We start from the raw sequence: 24,741 nt of genomic DNA, 5'->3' as shown, positions 1-24,741 counted from the left end.
CAATTATCGGGGCAATAGTAAAATAATTCTATGAACTACGTTCTCGTGTTGATTGAACTGTAAAATACAGTAACAGTCCCTCATTTCTTTTCACACTTTTTTAATATGGAGAGATGTAAGTTAACTCTGTCTGTAACAGTTCCCGTGAAAGTCATTCTTCTTATCGATTCGGCTTTGCAGTTATGGCCTGCATTCAGTTTTGGGTGACATCTTTAAATCTGCTCAAATAAACGGAAAAAATATATAAAATGTGATTAAGTGCCTCCAGTTAAGTTGAGTGAAATAAATCATTACAGTAAACGATAAATTTCTCCTCTCGTGCTTTAAATGCAAGTACGTTACCATACCAAGGTTCCACACTTCTAGTTGACATATTATGCATCACCGTTCACAAAATTCCGTAGAATGTATTCCCAAACCAGTGTGTTAATTTGTTCCATAACTGCTGGTTATTCTGTCTCGTACAGGCCTGTGGTGTGCAGTGGTAGGTATCAAAACACTCGGCGAAGCTGATATCTGTAGAGTGGTGGAATCTACCGAAACCTACGCTACTCATGAGGTCGTGGGCGTGGCCGATACGTGTGCAGTGCAGCCAGCCACTGTGGAGGATAGACCGGCGATGTATTTAATTACATTTACTTTATGTCTACACAAAAGCAGATGATGTCGACCAGTGGTTAACGGAAATAGGAGGTCGGCCAGTTTTAACGGAAAACCACTCCAGTACTCAGTTGGCAGCTATAAGTAAATTAACATAGAAGAGAATGTACTTAAAAATATCTAAATGAGAATGGTCACTTGTGGTCTACAAGAGATTGACGGTAAGTAGGATATTTACGTGAAGAGCTGTGGTAAAATTATATTAAGAGTGAACAGTGTCGGTGCAACCCCCGCATGTTACTGCATGGTGCGTCCAGCGAGATGCAGTACTGACACATCCACTTACTGAAACTTCCTCTTACTTGAACGCAGTTGATCTGAACGAATGTGCTTGTATGGTGTCCTGGTAAAAACAGAATTGCGTATTAGAGTGTTTTCTAACTAAAGCGACTTATATTTCTTTTTCAGCCATATCCATACAACTCACTACTGCCTTCATCGATAACTACTTAAAAATGACCGAGCGAGGTGGCGCAGTGGTTAGCACACTGGACTCGCATTCGGGAGGACGACGGTTCAATCCCGTCTCCGGCCATCCTGATTTAGGTTTTCCGTGATTTCCCTAAATCGTTTCAGGCGAATGCCGAGGTGGTTCCTTTGAAAGGGCACGGCCGATTTCCTTCCCAATCCTTCCCTAACCCGAGCTTGCGCTCCGTCTCTAATGACCTCGTTGTCGACGGGACATTAAACACTAACCACCACCACCACCACCACTTAAAAGTGGATTTCATCTGTAACTGTAACAAACGAGCATACTGCTGTGAGCACTCACGTTTTAATTGATGAGTTTGCCTGACAATATCGAAAGTACGCAGACTATTCGCAAAGTAAGCTCTGACTGGACGCGAAATGAAAACAACAGTGAAAATACAATCAAGCTTTTCACAGATGTTTGGGCGGCGTCTCTAGTGCGCCCGTCGATCACGTCATGTCATTCTTTTCAGTACTGAGTGCATACTGAGCTTGTAAATAGACTGCCTGGACATCAGCGCCTGCCGCCAAGTGTGAGGGCCAGGTGAGAGATGTCATGTCGACATGCGCTTGTTTCTACATGACAATTCTCGACCGTACTCTGCAGGGGAAATGAAGATACTTCTGCAGCGTTTTCGATGGTAAATGTTTAATCACCCCTAATACTGCTCGTAATTGGCTCATCCTGAGTTTAATCTCCAGTCAAATGAACCGCTGTCTATTAACACAACATTCTGCCACAGACAACGAGCTGTAGACCAGCGTAGACAAATCGTGTAAACAACGGATTGCTGCCTTATGTGACAAGGTTATTGGCGAGTCGGTACAACGCTACGACAAATGTCTGAAGTCGGAGCGGCGACTGTGTAGAGAAGTAGCTGCTGTAAGGTGAGTCTGTTCGAGAAGTAACAATAAATTTACAGTTTTAATTTAGGAAACCTTTTTATTTGTACTGGATAATTCGATATCGCTAAAGCGCAACACTGTTGCTGTTCGAAACTTCCTGATAGCTTAAAACTGTGTGCCGGACCGAGACTCGAACTCGGGACTTTTGCCTTTGGCAAGTAAGTGCTCTACCATCTGAGCTACCCAAGCACGACTCAAGCCCCGTCCCCACAGCTTTACTTCTGCCTGTACCTCGTCCCCTACCTTCTGGCTACTGTTGCTATTCCATTGCTCAGCAGTAACTCGTAGTTCGGGACATGATCCACTAGTCAAAGGTATCCAGTTATTTTGTAGTAGCTGTGTACAGAATCGTAGTTCTTACGACATAAGGAAGAGACGTTAGGAAACTTCATGACAGATTAAAACTATGTATATAAAGTCGTGGTGCGACTTGTAGTTAAGGACCAGTTACCAGTTCTTACAGGAGCGCCTGAAGTGTCTCCGCCTACAGCAAGCCAGCTCGTCCAAACGTGTCTTCTCATTGCGTAGGCGTGGGTTCTAGGTAGCAGATCTATTCAGTTCGGTTCGGTTAATACAGTTTTCACCTACTCAGGGCTTGGACGTTCCAGCTACGAGGTGGGTCATCGAAGGTGCTCCGTAAGAAATTGGAAAAATATTGCTTATAGCGTGGGTTGCGTATCGGGACGCAGTGTCGTTCGTTGAGATAAGTCCAATATCCTAACGAAGATTTGTCGCCAGAAGTAAAAAGATAGCGGATCGTGTGGCCACAGATCCAATTCACAGAGTGAGTTTTGGCGGAGGGGTAGAAAGTCTTATCGGGGTACAAAAGCATGTGGACGTCGATCTGAGCTGGAGTCTGTCGAGTTAGAAACGCCAAAATGGGCCGCGCAAGTGTCCAGACGTCGAACGCTGTGCCACAGTGGAACCGGTGGACATCCGTGTCATCCACTCCACAGTGGGTGCAGAGGGATGAATAGGCGAGATGGATGCGGTGCCGTCGATCTCGGTTAACTTGTTTGCCATTCACGGTGATGTACCACGCTGATTGAACGTCTGATTCGAGAAAACGCGCATGGATCACCTTCCATATGTGTCGCCACACGTACTGTGGATACTTACGTTCGATGGGGTCGGACGGGCGGGCGGCACTGTTGTAACAATTCGGATTTCGTGAGGTACAAACGTGTAAGTGGTAAAGACCGGTAGACATAACTGAACTCCAGGAAAAATCGTTGGATGTAATAAAAGGGGGTTGGAATGGTCGATACCAATACTGGGGCGGACAAGGAGGCCGGCGCAAAGTTGAGAAGCAGGAGGCTAGTAAGGCTCTGCGGGCAACGATGCCAAAATTTTAGTTGGGAGCTGACGTAAAATGCCTTGACACGAGTCGGCACGTGGATGAGTCCCTGCCCGCCACTATCTCGTGGCAGTGCAAGGGATTCATATTGCACCTTGAATAACATCCCCGAACTGACGAAGGAGCCGAAGGCCATCAACAGTCGTCGGGCCAAGAAATTTGGGACTGGTAGTACTTGAGCCACGTGTGGTATACGGGAAGCATGATACATGTTCACGTATTGCGCGCGTTGGATAACGTCGAGAGCTCGTAGACGGTGATCTGCGAGAATTGCTCTGATTGTCTGTAGCAAGAGTCCACCATTGATAGTCACTGAGCGGCGCAGATCTGCTGCGAAATGAAGTCCAAGACATTGTATGTTGGCGGCGACACTAAGGGGGCAATGCATCTCTCCGGCAAGCCCTCACCAATGAGCAGGACCTTGGATTTTGACACGTTGATGCAGATCCCCGACGCTTCGCCGTAAGTCGCCACCCATGTCAGTGCTGCTCGTACTTCATCTTCACTGCGCAGATATAGTACTATGTCGTCTGCGTAGGCTGTACAACAAAAACGGTGGCCGTGCACAGCCATACCTTCCAAACGTTGGCGCATGCCCTGGAGCAGGGGTTCCAAGGCGAAAGCATACAAAATCGTGGAAAGAGGGCAGCCTTGTCGTACAGATCGTGCGATGACCAGGGGCGGTGTGAGGCGAACATTGTACGTGATTTTAGAGGTTGCACTACTCAACAGTCGCATAACTACTGTGACAATACCGCCAGGAAAACCAATATGCTAAAGAACGGTCCGTAAATAGAAGTGGTCAACACGGTCAAAAGCCTGGCTAAAGTCCAGTGAAGCCAAAGCGCCAGGGAGACTTTGATAATGCGCTAATGCTATCATGTCCCTGCAACGGCAAAGGGCCGTACGGATGTTGTTGTCGCCTCCTAGGAAAGTCTGGTCGCGAGATGTGACGTAACGTGCGACCTTCTTGAGTCGCTATGCCAGTAGCCGTGTGAATATTTTCATGTCGCTGTTGAGCAAAGTAATTGGTCGATAGTCCTGGACCCTCGATATCCCGTGCGGTTTATGTACGGGGATAATAATGCCATCTAGAAAGGCGCTCGGGACCATTGTCATCAGTGACATCTGCTCTTGTGCGATTGCCGTCCACGTGGAAGCCAAAAATAGTGAAAACTTTTAGAAAATTCGATGGGTATACCGTCAGGTCCAGGAGATCTGTTATCGGAACCCGCCTTGATAGCATCTACCACTTCATCTGTGGTTACGTCGTCTTGGAGGTCATGCACTGCATCCTGCGGAAGAGTGTTCGTAGTAAGCTAAGCGACTTCTGTGATCAGTGCTGCAGAATGCGGTACGGCTGCGTATATCCCGGCAAAATGAGCATGGAGAGTACGACCGATGCTTTGTTGGATGTCGTGCCGGCGCCCTTCCACATCAGTGAGTACTTGGATCAGAGCTCGTCATCGTGATTGTCTTTCCTGAAGGAGATGGTACATCGACGGACGTTCTTGACGGCTACGATTCGAAGAACGAGAACGGACCACAGTTCTTTCCAAGTGACGCCGCATGATCAAGGAGATCTGCGCCTTCGTGCGATGGACCATCGACTGCCTGGCTGGCGAGAAGGGCATCATCGCACAGTCACGTAGTATGGTGTAGTAGAATTGCAGGGGATTTGTTTGCCACGCCTTAAATTCCTTCCCATAACTCATCAGTGTCTTCCTGAGGGTTGGATTTGCACAGGAGAGCAACCATGGTAAGGTGGAGTCATAGGCTTCTCGACGATGGCGGCAGCGTGCCCACGCTTCTTCGACTATACGGCGACAGTCTGAGGAGGTCAGGTGAGCGACATTGAGTTTCCGCAGACCACGACTATGCCACACTCACTGTCGGGCGAGAGTGACGTCACAGAGGTACGCATCATGGTCTGAAAAGGCCAAGGGTCAGACTTCTGCATGACGTATGCCATTAGCAAGGGAGCGGGTAACGTAGATGCGATCTATGCGGCTTGACGAGTGAGAGGTGTAGAATGTATAGCCCGGTTGAATTCCTTGTAGCTTCTTCCAAGTGTCAACAAGTCGTAGACGGTAGATGACCACTGAGAGAGATGCACGAGGTGAACGTCGCGGGAGTTGGTCCGCGTGCTCTTGTGTCGTGTTAAAATCCCCACCTTGTACCAAATCGTCCTGCGGACCTGTGAAGAGGGGTGTGACGCTTTCGGCAAAAAAAGTTTGTCGGTCATGATGGCGGCCAGTGCCGGACGGAGCGTAGATATTAATAATACGCACGCCGAACAGTGTGAGGGCCATACCTCGTGCAGTGGGGAGGTAGATGACGTCCTCTGCAGGGAGTCCGTCGCGTAGCAGGATGGCGACGCCGCTACCGGTGTCGGATGCGGGGGAAACTTGGGCGTTGTATGCGGTGGGAACTAGGAAGTCAGCCACAAACACCTCTTGTAAGAGTGCTGTATCAACATCCGCAGAGTAAATAGTGTCTCGGAACATGACCACTTTATGGGGGGCACGAATGGTGGCAAGATTCATCGTGGCGATACGATATTGTTGTGTACGGCCATCCTCAGTATTTGCAGAACGTGCGGTAGAAGTAGCCTGCAGGTGGAGACCCGCCGGTGGTGCCGCAGTGGTGAGAATTACTGGCGGGGCGCCAGCCCCAGTGTCGCCGTGGTTTACTCCTGTGCAGACACGCTGGCAGTCTGTTCCACTTCTTCTTCTACGTCATCGGCCCAGGAAGCTGACGTCTTAGACATGTGACTGTCACGTACTTCCGGAACGGGTGTTGTGGATTCCGCAACATGAGTGGCAGGGGGACCACCGGCATCATTCGTTGACAACGGCGAGGACACGTCCCAGGCTGGGAGAAGAGGCGTCACAGGAGGGGCGCCTGTTGCTGCCGCATCGCGTAACTGGACGCAATGTGGGAGATCACCGTCAGACATCAGGTCGACATCTCGCGGGGCCGTCTGAGAAAGGGCGTCATCGGAAGGCGTTCGTCGTTTCCTGTGCTTGTGAGGCGACCGCTGTTTTCTGATGTGGCCTTCTGAATCAGAATGTGGTCGCCCGTCGTCTGACGCCGAACCTGTCTGGACAAAGGCAGACGTCGGCACGACACCGAGGTCGACGTCCATGGTTCTAACAGGAACATCGGTTTCGGTCTGCAACGCGGACGGTCCTGAAGCGAGCACTGGAGGGGACGCCGTGCTTGTGTCGTCGGCGCGTTGTACTGGCGCAATCGGGAGTGGCATGACGGGGTCCTGTGCAACCTTGGCGTAGGTGATGGGTAAGGACGTGACCGTCGAATCCTGGGTCTCTTCACATAACGGCGTCTGTATTAAACGGCGGTGTAAGCATTCGGAACATTCATGTCCCTCCCGGCCACATCCTGCGCACGTTCGTGGCTGTCCATCGTACATGACGATGGCCCTCAACCCCCAATCAGCAGGTACGATGGGACATGTTTCGTCAGCTCAATTTTTATTTGCCGGGCGCCATTTAATACGGGGTAGGTCGTAAATGTTTGCCACTTCTCCGCGACGTGACCCAAGACGGTGCCATATGGTTGGAAAGTGGCAATAACTCCGTCGACATCTTGATGTAGACAACACTTCCAGTGATGGAAAAATGTATGCCGATTACGTCCTGGGGGTTCAAACGTAGATCCTCTCGTATGAACTGTTCGACTTCGAAAACTCTGGGTCGTGGATTTTCGGCCTGAAACGTTACTTTGATCGTTGCACGGCGGTACGAGTGCGCCATGGAGTACGTTAGTACTGGACTCGATAGACACAAACACCGCGACGCGGAAGTAAACACCAACGAGAGCGAAGCGGAGCAGCTCCGCACGCTAACACGGCTGTGAATCGACTTTATCCAACTGAGCTACCCACGCACGAAAGTGTCTCGGTCCGGCACACAGTTTTCATCTGCCAGGAAGTTTCACATCAGCGCACACACCGCTGCAGAGTGAAAATCTAATTCTGGAAGAGACGTTAGGTGCCTAATATGGAGTAGGGAAACCACTGGCTTTCAAAACAGCTTCCAGGTTCCACGGAATGGAGAAATACAGGTCCTGTGTGGTTTTGTTAGGGAATCTTACACCATTCTTCCTGCAAAATAGTGCCAAGTTCAGGTGACGATGATGTAGGAGGATGGCGGTCACACTTCCTTCTTTCCAAAGGAGGCCACAAAGTCTTGGTAATGTTGAGATCGGTGGACTGTGGTGGCCAGGGGGAAGTGACAATTCATCCGAGTGGTCAGAAGACCAGTCATGGACGTTGTGAGCTGTGTGAAAAGGGGCCTCTCGTCTTGGAACAGAGCATCACCATTAGGCAACAAACAAGGATGAGCCTCATCAGTCAAACTGGTCGCTTAATTCATGTAAATAATGCGACCTTGCAGAGTACCTATGGGTGCAATGGAATACCAAGGTATTGCTACCCAAATAATCACCGAATTCCCACTATATTTCACTCTTGAAAGCTAGAAACAGTTAGATAAGAATCCCTCAACCAAATGACATTCGTTCATTCCTCAGTAGTCCAGGTTTTATAGCTTCATCACCACATAACTGGTGAGTGGTTTCGGAACTCCATCTCGCCCTGAAATGCCATGCTTCCATATATCTGTTTGTGTTGTTTTGGTGCTGACTGAGTTCGCGAGCGGGACATTCAGTTCTGCAGTGACTTTTGCAGGTGTTGTCCTGTTATTTTTCCTTACAATCCTCTTCAATGACCCTCTGTCCCAATCACTCAACACACACTTTTGTCTACGTTATGACTTAGCTGAAGACGGTTTTCTGACTTCCCTGTATGCGGTATAAATCTGGGATTCTGTGCTTCTTGAAACACCAAACACTTTACTTTGGTTACCGCAGCACCCACCATATGAGCACCGACATTTTGCCCACGTTCGAATTCACTTATCTTCGACATAATGCACTCACAACTTCACAGAACACTGTTCTCACCGTAGATGACACTTGCAACATATTGAGGGCATTGCACAGGTGCCGTTCGTTGTCAAATTTAACAGTGCAACCTGTAGGATTGGCTAGCATCTGCATTTTTGTGCAAGCAAGCTTTTCTTGCCACACTTCCGTATTTTTCTATCCTTTGTTCTTTACTGAGACAAGTCAAGTAACTTTTATTACATGCTGTATCACAATCCAAAGTAAAACAGACATATGGTACTCTTTCCCAGCATAGTCACCAAGTCTTTGTAAACAACGGTTGGATTGTTCTACCAGTCGTACAGTTCGTCCAGAGAAATATTCTCCTCGGGCACAGAGTTATTCAAGAACAACTGTATGAACGTCCGCATCATTGAGAAATCGTTTATCATCCCACGTGTTCTCTCAACGGGCAGAAAAGATTCCAATCGCACGGTGAAAGATCTGATATTCCTGATCAGCATCACCAACTTCTGTACTTCCTTAGTAAAACTATCGGCTCTATTTCACTATAATTGGACACGACGACGAATTCTGGCAACAAACCGACAGAATATCACGGTGTATCTGTGAGCAATTTATACGTCTTGCCCAAAAGAAAAAAAATTGTACTGTCCCACGCACATTTACTTTGGAACACGTTGCCAGTTGTGGCGCCATTTCAGTCGCACATTATGGTGCACGTTTCATCCGTACCACAGCAGAACTGTATCTGCAGGAAACCAGAAACATGTCTTCTCTTCTGACAATGCGTTACTCTCGTTGCGGAAAGATCTTAGCGTGGGGCGACATGTGTAACTTACTTTCTGGAGTCAATATTTATACTGTCTTCCACGAATTGCTCTCCTATGCCTTTTTTTTCATCTAAGAGTAATACTTGCACCCAATGTCCCCCACGGTGTTGAATCTCTACACTTGCCGGCCGGAGTGGCAGAGCGGTTCTAGGCGCTACAGTTTGGAACCGCACGACCGCTACGGTCGCAGGTTCGAATCCTACCTTGGGCGTGGATGTGTGTGATGTCCTTAGGTTAGTTAGGTTTAAGTAGTTCTAAGTTCCAGGGGACTGATGACCTCAGCAGTTAAGTCCCATAGTGTTCAGAGCCATTTGAACAATTTCTCTACACTTCCATTAAGTATCATGGAAGTTATCCCTCGATGTCTTACCACGTGTCGTATCATTCAGCCCTTTTCCTTGTCAACGTTGTTCATATGTTCCTCTTCTCACCGATTCCTCGAAGAACCTTCTCCTTTATTCATCTTCTTGGCCTACCTCATTATCAAAGTTATTTTATAGCACCACCAATCAAACGCTTTGAATCTATTTTTCCCCAGTTTCTCCACACTCCGAGATTCGATTCTAATTGCAACAATACCAGAAATTTATTTCTAAAATTAAGGTTGGTTTTTGATGCTACTAGTCTTCTTTTGGTCAGGAATGCTCTCTTTATCTATGTTAGTCTGCTTTATACGTCCTCCATTTTTCGTCCGTCATGCGCTATTTTCCTTCTCATGTTGCAGAATTCGTTCACTTCAGATACTTCGTGGTCCCCAATTTTCCTTAAGGTTCTCCACAATCACGTTTCTGCTGCTCCTCATTACATTCGCCTTTTCCTGCTACTCTCAATTTGTAGTATGTACTCATTACAGTGCTCGTTCCATTCAACAGATCGTGTATTTCTTCCTCACTTTCATTGAGGATAGCAGTGCCATCATGAAGTATCAATGGTATCCTTTCACTCTCTGTTTTAATTCTACTCTTGAACCAATCTTTTATTTCTGTCATTGCTTCTTTGATGTACTGAGTGAAAAATAAAGGAGTAGGATCACATACTTGGTTATACGATTTCTAATCCTAGCACTTCGTCCTTGAACGTGTCTTGATTCATCTCAACTCTTGCTTCCATTATGAAGCGCCACGTCAGAACTGTCTCTGGTGTCTTTACCTTTCTTACTTCAAACTGATTGCTCTTCAGTAGCTCAATTTCCTTTTCCATACTTCTGCGTATTATCTAAGTAAGCAACTATGATGTGATTTTAAGCTGACTGATCCATAGCTCTTGCACTGCCATTCTCACCTTCCGAACTGTATAGAAGATACTGTTCCAAAAGTTGTATGACAGGTCTCCAGATATAGATTTAACGATCCAACATGAATAGTAGTTTCTTTGCCATTTCCTTGATGGTTTTAGAAATATTCGAAGGGCTATTTTTCACACCTTCGGCCTTACTTGATCGCAACTCTTCCAACGCACTGTTGAACCCAACCTTTAATATTCAGTCCCCTACGTCTTCCCTATTGGTTCTAGGCGCTTCAGTCCGCAAACCGCGCAGCTGCAATGGTCACAGGTTCGAACCCTGCCTCGGACATGGATCTGTCTGATGTCCTTAGGTTAGTTAGGTTTAAGTAGTTCTATGTCTATGGGACTGATGACTTCAGATGTTAAGTCCCGTAGTGCTAAGAGCCATTTGAATCATTTTTTTCCCTATTGGCTCCCATTCCTTCTCCGCATCTTCAGAAAATTCTTTCCCCTCTTACATGTTCCCATGTCCCGCCATATTAGGGTGCATAATGCACCCAGGAATACTGTCGAATAAGACTATTTCTGTGCTCAGGGCACTACGATGTGGGGAGGCATAATGTTTCATCGGCGTACGGACGTCAGATTCTTTGAAGAAAATGCACTCACTGATCAACGTTTCTGTGACACAGTACTATTACCCAGTGTGTGTTTTTTAAGGTGTGCATTCAGTCCTAACTTTATTTTTATGGATGGCAATGTGCGATCGTATCAAACTGCGGAGGTGGAGGACCTCCTGGAATGAGATAATATTCAGCGAATGCACTGACCTGCCCCTTGCCCGAGCTTAAAGACCATCGAGTACTTCTGGGATGTGTTGGGGAACATGCGCCAACGACCGTCCCGCGGCTGCCAAACGCGCTGGTGAAGGATTGTAACGCCGTATTATAAGAACTCCTGACCAGCTTTGTGGCCAGCATGGAAGCGCGTTGCAGAGAATGCATCGTCGTCCGTGGTATTCACACACTCTGTTAAGAACCATGTCCCGCCGTTTGTAATGTCCAGAGAACCATCAAGAATGACGGTGACTTCAGTACAGTTATTGTCTTTGAATAAAAGTGTCTGTACTGTTCGTCTTATTGCGTATTTCTTTCAGTTGTCTTCTTTACTATACCACTGCCCTTCTTCCTGTCTGTGGTCCAAGTTTTAGTGAACTTGGCAGTGGTGACACATTATGCCAATGTTATTTTCGTCCTTAAAGTTCTGCACCCAGTGTAGAAATAGCATATTGCTCGCTTTATAAAATTGTAACGTATTTGGTACAGGTACTTGCCTTTCGTGTGACTACCAACCGCTGACAAAGCAATGACGTAGTGCGTTGTGCCAGTCGACTGTACGGAATCAGCGCAGCCAAATGGTTGACTTGGTGACGTGACAAATTGGCAGAAAGGAGATACAGCGTTTGAGGTTCCCGTGAACCCACCATGAAAGAATTTACCCGATTTATTTATATTTCCAAACGGACTGCCCAACGTGTGTAAAAGGAATGATGCGCCACTGGCAGCCACGTAACACGGCGTGTTCTTTACCGTCAGATACCGAAGTCGAGTACCACGCGTAACAAATGATAATGGGTTTTAAAATCGACAAAAATTGCTGCTGTCAGTATAGGCATATCCACTTCGATCAGATGCAAGCCAACGTTTCGAAGGGAACTGCAAGCGATCTTATGTCTTTCTCCACTTTCACGCAGGGTTGGCATGGCTATTGACGGATATGGCACGATTAGCTTAAGGTGTGGCCGTATGCCCTTCCTGTCACAGGGGTTAGAACACTAGCACGGAGTGACACTTGCAGGCTGCTCAGGCTTTTCACAGAAACAGGCCCGCTAAGACGTCTACCAATTCAGCACAGCTGCTCGTGCGACAACTGGCTCGCGCTCACACCACAGCAGTGAGCAAGAATGTGCCGCTACAGCGTGGCTCATTAACATGTTTCGTGACAACTTTATTTTTAAGGCTGTTGTATTAATGAGAACTGACAATAAAATTCAACATAATGAGAAGTGAGAATGAAACTCAACCTCTCTTTTAATATGTTGATGATAAGATTGGTTCAAATGGCTCTGAGCACTATGGGACTTAACTTCTAAGGTCATCAGTCCCCTAGAACATAGAACTACTTAAACCTAACTAACCTAAGGACATAGCACACATCCATGCCCGAGGCAGGATTCGAACCTGTGACAGTAGTGGTCACGCGGTTCCAGACTGTAGCGCCTAGAACCGCTCGGCCACACCGGCCGGCCGTTGATGATAAGAATCGGGGCAGCTAAGAAGCGTGGTATGTCTTACGACTATTGCAGCCTTATGACGACTGCCGTTCTTGGACGAAATTTAAACTGACATATTTATAATTCATTGCCATTTTATTTAAAACGTTAAACATAAAAACATAGAATGTCAAAGAATATACTTATTTTGCCTTTCACTAAAGGATCAATGTCTGGTACTACTTTTAGAGTAATACTAATTCGAGGATAAGCTCTTAAGCTTAAGTCTGCCAGTGGGTGGACTTCATTCTCTTCATTGCGTAAAAAAATAGGATGTACATTTAACCCTAAACATGGACATAATCGTAGGTACAGACTCGCAAATTCGTGAAAATTTACATTGAGGAAACAGAAGTCTCTGAGACTAATTTCGCTATGAAATTAAACTCGCAAACGTCACACTATAGGCGTATGGGTTCTAACTCAGCCGAGTTACCACACTGAAAACATAACCCTAAAATCAATGAGACTGCGCAACCCTTTGCAAGAATTTTGATTCTTTAGTTAGGCTTTCCTCCTGAAAACAAAAATGTATTTTCATAGTAAAAATGGTAGCAAATTTTGAGACGTTTATATCTTTTATATTTTTTCGTTACGTTCAAAGTATTGAAGCACATCGTTAGAACACTAAACGGACAGCCTTGTCACGGTTCGCGCGGCTCCCCACGTCGGAGATTCGAGTCCTCCCTCGGGCATGGGTGTGTGTGTTGTCTTTATCGTACGTTAGTTTTAGTTAGATTAAGTAGTGCGTAAGCCTAGGGATCGATGACCTCAGCAGTTTGGTCCCATAGAAACTTGCCACAAATTTCGAATTTCCTAAACGGACACATCGCATACAATAAACAGATAGACTAGGCATCGCGCGTTGATACGTAGGTGTTCGTATATCTGACGGCTTTGAAGTTTCTAACCAGACCATCATGCTACCGTTCATCCCTTTAAAAACAAACACTCTCCATTTCAAGAGGTGACTCCAGTTAACAACTTAAATTCTTTTCTTTTTTTATTTAATGGCTAAATGTGTGTGAATCTTATGGGACTTAACTGCTAAGGGCATCAGTCCCTAAGCTTGCACACTACTTAACCTAAATTATCCTAAGGACAAACACACACATCCATGCCCGAGGGAGGACTCGAACCTCCGCCGGGATCAGCCGCACAGTCCATGACTGCAGCGCCCAAGACCGCTCGGCTAATCCCGCGTGGCAATTTAATGGCTATTTCACATGTTTGGAGTGTTTGCTCTTAGATCCCAAAAGAATTTGGCTATTTTGGAGTTACAACTACGTCTAATAAATATTAGAAACACGAACTGTGTAAGGGGCTGCGGCATCCCGAAAGATGCCAAAGATAATTTTTTGTTTCCATCATCACCAAGCAAAATCATCTTTATTCCGAACTTGGCATAAACTCATACTGGATAAAAGAAGTTGCCAAACGTCCAGGAAAACTGAAGTGAAACAAATGGCAGCTATTCCTTGGAAATCTTTACTTTGCCTGTCGGCTGTGAGAATATAAATTTAGGGAGCACACTGCAGTCCTGTTCAACAATGAAAAAGCTCCAAGGAAATGAGGAGTGGCTTACAATCAGATATCCTTATCACTGCATCTCCTCAAGAAGAATGTAAGCAGATTTTTATTCAGAAACTTCAAGAAAAAGGATACCCAGGATTCAAATTACTAGAAAAAGTCTCACATAAACAGGAAGGGAAAATGTTATGGTGCCAGAGAATTTTTATGGGTATGTGCCTTTGTAGTAACATTCATTTTTTGACAAAATGTTAAAACCCATTTTACCCTAAGATTGTTTTTCCATGCTCCGTGCCAAATTTTTTGTCAAAAATATTAACCGATCTGAATGATGTTTTAGCAGGAAGTAGTCTTGATGTGTTTGAATACTTCTATGCGTTAATATTGTCGAACGTGTAATTCGTGTATTTTATCAGTATTGATAATCGAAGAAATTTTAATGCAGAAATCTGAAATAAACACTGGAAACAAATTATTAATATTTCTCAAAAAATGAATGCACAGAACCGTTGAACTATGTACCTACAAAATTTGGCATGCGAAAATTGTGGTGTGATTACGAAAAGCTAGTTTTCAAAAATACCTTTAAAATCGTATTAAAAATTCAAATTTCGAAAATCAATGAACTTATGGACTTCGAAACGTGAGTACGACTACATCTTTACATAACAGTCACGATTTTAAAATTTTGTTGCTATCGAAAAGTAGAAGAAAAGTTAAATTTTTGGATGGGTCTGCCCTTAAGTACTGCGCTGTACATAGCGTATGTTCATATCTAAGGCTGCGCTAAACATAATTACGGTCATTCCTCTGAAGCCAGCGCGCTGTTAGCATTTCTCCTGCACTTCCAGTTAGCAGTGCTGTACCACATAACGGTATCTTGCTATTCCTATTTTACCGCGAGCCCTCACAACCCAGGCCGTGAGCGAGCGTGAGCGCTGTCGCTCGCCTAGCTACATCCCCAACAGGCCTACTGTAGTCTACATGTGTTCCTACTTGTTAGTTTTATTGTAACATGCGTTGAAAATGTGCAAAACTGCGATCAGTCACCTTTTTGTGGTAATTTGTCTTGTCTTTATCAGTTTCATGCTGGTTTGCTCATCTTCCAACGGAGGGAGAAAGCATGGATTTAATTTCATTTCATTTGCCTGTGTTTACGCTGCATATTCGGTTTCTGCCCGTAAAAATAATGATTCTGAGAACCTCTTAAGGTGAATGCTAAGATTATTCCACAGAAAAAACTTGGCTTTTGAGATCTACATCTGCATCTACATGGATACTCTTGCAAATCACAATTAAGTGCCTGGCAGAGGGTTCATCGAACCACCGGCACAATAATTCTCTATTATTCGACGCTCGAAAAATGCGCGGAAAAAGCGAACACCTACATTTTTCCGCTAGAGCTTTGATTTTACTCATTTTATTATGATGATAATTTACCTCAATGTAGGTCGGTGTCAAAAAAATATTTTCACTTTTGGAGGAGAAAGTTAGTGATTGAAATTTCGTGAAAAGATCCCGTTGCAACGAGATCTTTAATCTTGTATCGTGTCCGTGACACTTTCTCCCCTATTTTTCGACAATACAAAATGTGCAGCTCTTCTCTGAACTTTCTCGATGTAATTAGTTAATCCTGTCTGCTAAGTACGTAACAGTCCTCCAAAAGAAGACGGACATGCGTAGTGTAGGTTACCTCTTTAGAAGATCTGTTGTATCTTCTAAGTATTCTGCTAACAAATTGCAGTCTTGTCAGTCTTCATTAGGGAATATTTTGCAAATTTCAGGAGACTTTTAGCCGACTTTGTGTCGTCTCCAGGGATCACTACGAGGAAGTAGTCTCTTTTCGTACCCAATTAAATTTATTTACGATATTTACAGGATTGCCAATGTTTACATTAAACTATTTTTCAATATCTGCCAATTTTTCATTGATTCTGACGTTTTCTTCGCTATTGTAACTTCTGTGGGTAGGCCACATAACTTAGGAATGGTTTTAACTTCCCATCAGTTTGGAATTTTTTATAAGCTTCTGCAAACGTCTCGTCATTCTTCATTGCTGACCATTTTCTTCTCTTCCTATCAAAATTTAAAATTAGTCAGTCAAATTGGTGGTCATGGCACTCTGCATTTTCTCTAAGATTTTTCACTAATGAGTAAATATTGCAATGAACTTTTGATATTAATGTATTTATTCTTCGGTTCCATTCTTCTGTGTCGTTATTAGTGCGATGGTGTCTTTCATTGCAATTCCACATCTGTCTTTGCATAGTTCGTTATCAAACCACTGGTCCACAAAATAGTCATAAAAGTTATGAAGCTTTCGATTTTCAGGCGTGCTGTCTTGAATACACATCCAACCATCATCCATCATTTCCAGAGGAAAATGTGTTTCAGTAGAACAATTTTCATGTGCAAACATTTTCCCTGTTTTTCCTTACATATTTGAATGAGGCCGTAACATTGAACTTGTTTCCGCATACACTGATTAAAATGTTTGTAACTACTAATCTCTGTTCCAGGAAATAAACTGTTAGCTGCTTGGACGATGGAAATTTCGAACTCCATCATGAAGATGTAAGGTCCCATCGAGTCACGTTAGTTTTAACAGTTAAAAAAAAGAAATCTTATGTTTCTCGGTTTTTATTTGGCTGCAAAGTGTAAATAAATGGAACAGTGTCTTTTTTTTCCTCCCAAGGATTATTAATGTCGACGTGGAGTGTAAACAAGTGTCCAAATTGCTTGCTCGAGCTCTTGAACGTTCCATCCACGAAGAATGATTCGCAGTTTGATAAACAGGTTATTCCATTTTCGCTGGAAAACACCAGCATTCTGTTATTCGGTCCCCTGCTATCAGCTGCAAGTAAAAAATTGCTACCATCATTCATCAGTAAGTTATTTTCTTGGAAGAATAATCACCAGGATTTGTGGGATCCTATGTCATTCCCCTATATTTTTTCCTAATGCGATGTAACGATTGTTCCGCACTTCTGTGTGAAGGTAACAAGTCCTAGCCTCGATTGAAGAGCTGCACTACTTTTTCAACGTGAGCAGATGAAATTGTAGCATTTGTTTCTTTTGCCCGCTACTTTGCACTGACAAAATGTTTTCGCACTTCATTTGCTGGTTCATCTGGAATACAAACATGGCTACCTTCCCCTATAACTGTGGTATTCTTTGTGGATAGTTTTCATTTGAATTTATTCTTTTTAAACTTTATAAAATGCCAGGAAGTCATTTCTTGTTTGTTTGTACAGTTTACTATATACTGATAATTGGGGTAAATCAGTAAAGGCTTCCCTTCGGTGGTCTCGTTGAACTCCATTATATCGGCACCAAAACATAGAACGCTACTTACTAGTCAGAAGTTAACTACAGTATTGAACTCTGGGAGAAAGCAACACACGCTACCAACTGGTGCAGGGACAGGGGACTTTGTACAGGAAATGGGATCTGGTCTTCCTCTGAATACATCACAGGTAGGGCCGGATAGGCCAGAGTATCCTATTTCTGGAATACCCTGTCCACTATCTACAGGGTCCTGGGTTACAAACAAATGTCAATACATTCCCTCTCCGTGCAAGAGTCACTCCGTGCATGTGTCACAGACTTCCCATCACCACCCCCTTCTTTCTACTTCTACCCCCTCCCCATCCACCTACACCCCCCACCCTGACCAGATCCGAATATGTCTAACCCAACTGTGAGTGTGCAGTGCTATTCATGTGAAAATGAGCACAAGTTTTGTAAACGATTGTGAATAATGTATCTGAGGTTGGACTTGGGTACAAGCCCAGTATTCACCTGGTGCAATGTGGAAAACCACCTAAAACCCACATCCGCCTTGACCGCCAAATTCATCCTCGTTGTTAACTAGCCGGTCGGATTCATTCCGGGGGTGGGGCAGCTCCCCGTCCCGAAAGCGGCGTTGTTTTTTTTTTTTAATAGCAAACTTCCTGGCATCAAAATTGAGGGTTGCGGGCAAAGTGGGCAGGAATCGCAACCCGAGTCCTGGCCACCGTGTCCTGTTCCCACCTTCCAGGAACCAAGGAAAGCGTAGGGAACATGGAGTAGAAGTACAGTGAACGTCAATGGTTATATATATATATATATATATATATATATATATATATATATATATATATATATATATATATATATAGTAGCTAATATTAATACCACCTATAACAGCAGGAAACCGTCGTCGCGAGGAGGAAGGTGCAGCAAGACATTAGATTCACTGAGACTACCAACGTATAGTTTTTCCGAGAACAACATTCTGATGACCAGAGAATGCATCGGCTCTAAGTGTAGAAGAGCAGGGTTCAACTCTTCATGCTAGGAGGCGGGATAAGCAAGACACTGCAAAGGAAATTGGAGAAAAATTGTCTGCATTTTGGATTGCGGACAAATGCACAATGTCGTTCACTGACGAACTGCCAAAAATCAAGGATGCTTTTCTCGGCATTAGCAAGCAAGTACTGAGCAGCGTGTCCTCAAATACACTTTACAGAGTTCATCTTCCTGCGTCCGGAAAGAAGAATAGTTGAGTAGGTGTCTGATGAGTAATCATATGGGTAATTAAGGAAAACATGTGTCGCACTAATAACCTGATACCTCTTGCCGAACACACCAGGCGACGCTCGTCTGTGTCCAAAACATCACAGGCGACACAAAACGGGATGTCTGTGAGATGAATCTCATGAAGGGCGTGACCAGCATACTTGCTTCCCATTGACAGTAAGATTCCATGTAGACTGGGCGTCAGTGTCAAGATAAGAAGCGCACACAGATTGCCAAAAGGCACGCCAGTCGACGTGAGGATGCTTCCCCTCAACCACATTCGGTGAATTGTGCTGCTGAAGAAAGCTACAGATCACTTTCGTGGATGTCAAGTCCACTGGCATTATCACACTACGGGCTTAGCTCAGCTCGAGGAAAAATTGGCGGAAGTAAAAGAAGGGCGGCGGAACGTCCGAAATCTGGATAGGTGCTGGGAGAGAGTGTGGTGTAAGGGCCTCCAGTAGTAAGCTGGTAAGGCACGTAGGGCAGTGCCGCCACAATATCATGTGAGATCCAATGGAAAGGGCTGTCGCTCTATCACGGACATGATACAGACCTAAACCGCCCCTGCACCGCCCGAAGCTGAGGGTCTCGTACTTTATCTTCAACAGCAAGCAATGGAAAACAAATGAATCCAATGCCACTAACACGCGACGAGCAATGGATGGCGAAATGGGAAGTGTCTGTGCCACGTGGGAGATACAAGAAGACAAATACACATTTGCATACTGTGTTGGTTGCAGAAGATCGAGTGCTCGTAAACAGTGATCTAAGAGCTCAGCTCATAGGTGGAAAAGTAGGCTGCGGTAGTTGTGGGTAATCGTGCACCGCAAATCAGTTGCGAAATCGAGTCCTAAGGATCGGATAGTATCAGCTACACACAAAGGATTAGAGCTGTCAGCAGGAAGCCCCGCACCTATAGCTACGGCGCTCGGTTTGCGGAAGTTAAGTCAACTACCAGAAGCTTAGTGGTGATCAATACCAGTGATTCCCTGACCTTAACTCAGCTACACAGCACACTGAATTGAGAGAAAAAGAGCCCTAGTTTTATAATGAAAAGAAAAGGTTGTAGAATGGTGGACTGCAATGATTTTTAAACATCAACAAAAGAAAGATAAAAATGTGATCAGCGCGGCTGAAAATATGCAGAGGACTCGGGTTCGATTCTCGGCTTTGCAGAGGTTTTTCTTTAGCAGGAGGACGGGCACGGGGTGTACTCAGCTTCACGGGGTGAACTGAGGAGTTATTCGACCGATTAGTAGCGGTTCCAAAGTCAAGAATCCCGACAACGACCAGGGAAAGCGGTGTGCTGCCCACATGCCACTTCATACTGCGTCAGATGACTCCATTAACAGAGGACGACACGGCGGTCGGTCGGGCCCGATTACCTCGTCTATGATCCGAACGAGGAACCTTTTCTTTTTTCACTGCCCAGACGACAATTTCACAAAGCAGTACATGAAGTTGTATGTCATTAACTGACCAGACAAGCATTACTGACTGGAGGTGTGCAATGTGGTGCGACGAGTCGAGGTTTTCCCTCCTTTCGAATGACATAAGGCACGGAGTTCATTAACAGCCCAATGAGGCGTTTAACACACTTTGTGTGCAGGGTGTAGGTCAGGTGGTAGTTCATTACGTGATGATACTGCAATGTTTTTGGTACCGCAGTTTGGGTCCAGTCATCACGGTTAGCGGAAATATACAGCAGAATGTTCATTTAACGTTCTCGGTGACAAGGTGGTGCCTCTCCTTCTGCATCCTAATAGGGGATATGTTGCATTCTAATATGATTACAGCCGTGATTACGGAGCTGTACGCATACGTTCCTAGTTTGACGAATGCTCGTGCACTCTATCGTATCTTCACAGCCTCACTAAAACACCCGATCGTGATCCCACAGAAAATATCTGGAACTATTTTCAATAGCAGGTGAAACTTAGCAATCCGCTTTCCCACAAGTTGGTAGATCTAAGGGCTCCAGTCAACAATGAGGATCTTCAAATGGATGTAACAGGGCTTTTTTTCTAATCTTACGATAAGTCGCGTAATGAAAACAATAGAGAAAATCAAAAATGTTTTATCTGTAACATTAAGCTACACTTTCCAGGTACTTCTTTACACAGTCGTCTCTCCGACTTAGACATATTTCGTACCATGGTAGAAACTTTCCAACACGTTTATCACAGGAGGCAGCCGCCTGTGATTTCAGCCAGTTCCCTATCTGGGATGCAGACAAAATGCTGACCTCATAGCCAGCGGTTCATGAGAGCGAAGAGATGAAATTCAAAGGTCGGTGAGTCCTTGTTGTCTTGTGGGTGGTCAAGCTCTTTCCATCTAAAACGCTGCATCCGTGCCTTCGTTGCACCTGCACCTACCGAGAATTGTCGCCAAGAAGCAAACGCAAGACAATGAAGTGATGTGGGCTGCATAAAATCAGGAAAAAACCCTCAGAAGAACTTTACACTTTCCATATTTGCGTGTTCACTGTTCGCTCAGGACTGAAAAGTGTGACGTGACGCGATAGACATGCATCGAGAGATATTACGCAACAGATCTGTGAAAAGTTTCATTGGATTTTTCACTGAGATTTTAATTTCACAACCGATTGGAGGTTGAAAAAAAAAGCTCTTGTAAGGTAACTGAAATAGCTTGTGGACGTTTTTCTCCTCCGAACTGAGATTATCATCGGGTCTACAAGTTGTGTTAGATGGAATTAGGACAAGGTGGAGAAGAGAAATTTTTTGCCCTCTGTGCTTCTTTTTGCTAACAAAAGTGATCCTTTGAGTGTGCTCCAGTTACGGGTATACGAACAGATTACCAATAAAGTCTCTAGTATTACTGCTGAGCAAATATTTTGCGCATCAGAGATTAATAAAAAGATCCAAATATACCCTCCTGTTCTACAAATCAATATGATATTAATCACCATAAATTGATTGCAACAGATACACTTCCGAAAAACATAGTACACCTGGGCAGACGACATCTATTATGACCCGATGACGGCATATTTCAACTGAAGGACAGTAGATTTACCGGTAATGCTGTCCACATCGTCTGGCAACAGATAGTGTAGTGGCACAGTTACCAGTGCACCATCTGTTTCTACCCTGTTACAGGAAACTGTTACTGTCAAAAGGCTCAGTACGGTGCAAACGTATGAAGCAAGCAGGCAACCAAGCCACGAAGACGCACTCGTGATTCCAACAGCCAACTGAGCGAGCTTGAAAGGGGTCAAATTGTGACCTCCCGACTAGCGCTATTATCCTTTCGGAGAACTGACGCATACGTTCGGCGTGCTGCGTCAGTCGTAGAGTCGTGCAGAAGTCACATAAATATTCTCACACCTGTAGACGAGGTTCTGGACGCCCACATAGCGCGTATGTCCGCCATGATCGTCGAACTGTAATGGCACCAGCGGCAGATCAAATGGTTCAAATGGCTCTGAGCACTATGGGACTCAACTGCTGAGGTCATTAGTCCCCTAGAACTTAGAACTAGTTAAACCTAACTAACCTAAGGACATCACAAACATCCATGCCCGAGGCAGGATTCGAACCTGCGACCGTAGCGGTCTCGCGGATCCAGACTGCAGCGCCTTTAACCGCACGGTCACTTCGGCCGGCAGCGGCAGATCGTACAGCTACCACAGCACACCTAAGAGGGCTTGTGAGCCCAGACGTGTCAACACGAACTGTTGCGGATCGATTATTAGCACTAGGACTTAAGGCACGCAAGCCTCTAGCCCGTCTTCCAGTAACGCCACGGCATCGATGAGCAAGACGTGGTGAGCGCTGTCTCGTACGTGAATTCGTCGGAGACACGTTTACCTCCCCACAGACCTTATGGTCTGGGGTGCGATAAGCTACAGCTCTTTTTCGCCTTCGTTGTTTCTGATGCAGGCGCTAACCAGCGCTCGGTCTGTGCAGAATGTTGTTAGATCCGTTCTTTTGCAGTTCTTGCAACAGAAAGGTGATGTGTTGTTCCAACACGAAAATGGTGCCCGTGAAACTCACTGTGCTCAGCAAGACGTGCAGCAGATTCCATGCCCAGCGCGATCTCATCCTTGACTCCAATCAAGCACGTGTGGAATCTAATGAGACGAGAAGTGATTCTCGCGACTCGTCAACCGACAACACGTACAGAACTACTTGAACGGATCGAGCAGGAGCTGCCTAAGTTATCGCAGGGTCATCGACTGGCCGCCAGAGTGAGCGCCCAGAATTGCTGTTCTTGGAGGCTACACCATGTACCAGTATGAGCATCAGTCGTTACTTGGTACCTCGGAATCGCTTGTGTTGTTAGACCTGTAAATGAAGTCATAACATGTACTCCTTTTGCACAATTGTAACAATACATCTTGAGCGTACTGAAACCTCTAAAAGGATGTACTAATTTCTCTTTCGGTATTGTATAATAAAATTTAGACGGATATACGAGGTTTTTTAAGGTATTTATACAAGTTGCTGTCCCATGCCTCAGAAACTTACTTCTTGAACTGCAGTAGAGTAGTGCAGTGCCCTATACAGTTATTTTGTGGGACAGATGATGATAGCTCGTATCGTGTGGAACGCGAGATGCGGCGTCAGGAAAGTGGGAACGTCGGGATCGTCCGACAACCTCGTTTGCAGGATCAAAGCCGCAGTGCCGACCCCCGCTGCTGCCTCGTTAGCAGGGAGGCCACGCCGGTTTTAGGCGGTGCCATCCCGCTGCTCCATCCCCGCTGCCGCTCCGTACGTGCACGGATTCCCTCCCGCTCTTTGCGTGCGTCTGACAGCCGTCCGTCTCCGCTCCCCACTCGTTGCGGAATCTCCTCGCATCCACCAGCAGCACTACGTGACGTCCGATGTACTCTCGCTGTATCCCGACTATTGACGAAGCCACGCACTTTTTTTATTCTGCAGAGTACACTGGTACATATAATACAAAGAATAAATATGAAAATGATATCTCAAAATCATTTTAATTTTCTCCATTGCATCTAGCAGTACCGGAGAGGAGGATGCACTGAAAGATTATCTATAGATGAATAAAAAGTAGTAACAGTTCTCTTACTGAAAACGCAGCTGACAAAACATTTGAAAATAGTAACGGGTAGTTTCAAGGAAATGGTTTATCCGTATCTTTGGCAAGACACAGTACATAAAATTAAGTAATTCCTGGAGAAGCCGACACGTTATAAAAATAATCGAGCCTTGGATCAATGAAGGACCTTAGTTCAAATGGTTCAAATGGCTCTGAGCACTATGCGACTTAACTTCTGAGGTCATCAGTCGCCTAGAACTTAGAACTAATGAAACCTAACTAACCTAAGGACATCACACACATCCATGACCGAGGCAGGATTCGAACCTGCGACCGTAGCGGTCGCTCGGGTCCAGACTATAGCGCCTAGAACCGCACGGCCACTCCGGCCGGCGGACCTTAGTTTACGTACACCTGCTGCAGACAAGGTTACTGCTTCAGATTAATGAAAAATGAAGTCATTTTGCTTATATGCTTTCACTAATGGCAAAGAATTGTTTTCTAGCGATACTCAGCTTGTAGGGGTAGTTCTTTCGGTCTACACAAGCTTGTTACGAGGATTATATCTATAACATCCTGTAGAAAACTTTTTATAAACCTTCCTGTTTTGACAATCGCTTCACGACAGAAAAGAGAAATTTTCTCATCAACGAAGGACATAAAGAAAATTAATAGCCTTACTTGACAGCAAATTTCTCTTTCCTAAAAAAAAAAAAATAGGGTGCAAGGGAAAGGTGGAACGAAAACAACCTTTTACAAAATGTGAAGGGGCTAACGTTCACACAGAATTGAGTCTATTTCAACAACCCGTTAAACAAGTTATATCATATTGAATATCTTACTGAGATAGAGTTTAAGACTGAATTAAAAATATTTCTATTCAGAAATTACTTGTAGTGCTTTAAGTGTTT

Source organism: Schistocerca piceifrons, chromosome 1 (genome assembly GCF_021461385.2).
Source record: "Schistocerca piceifrons isolate TAMUIC-IGC-003096 chromosome 1, iqSchPice1.1, whole genome shotgun sequence".
NCBI classification, from domain to species: domain Eukaryota; kingdom Metazoa; phylum Arthropoda; class Insecta; order Orthoptera; family Acrididae; genus Schistocerca; species Schistocerca piceifrons.
Note: the sequence above shows the minus strand (reverse complement) of the source record.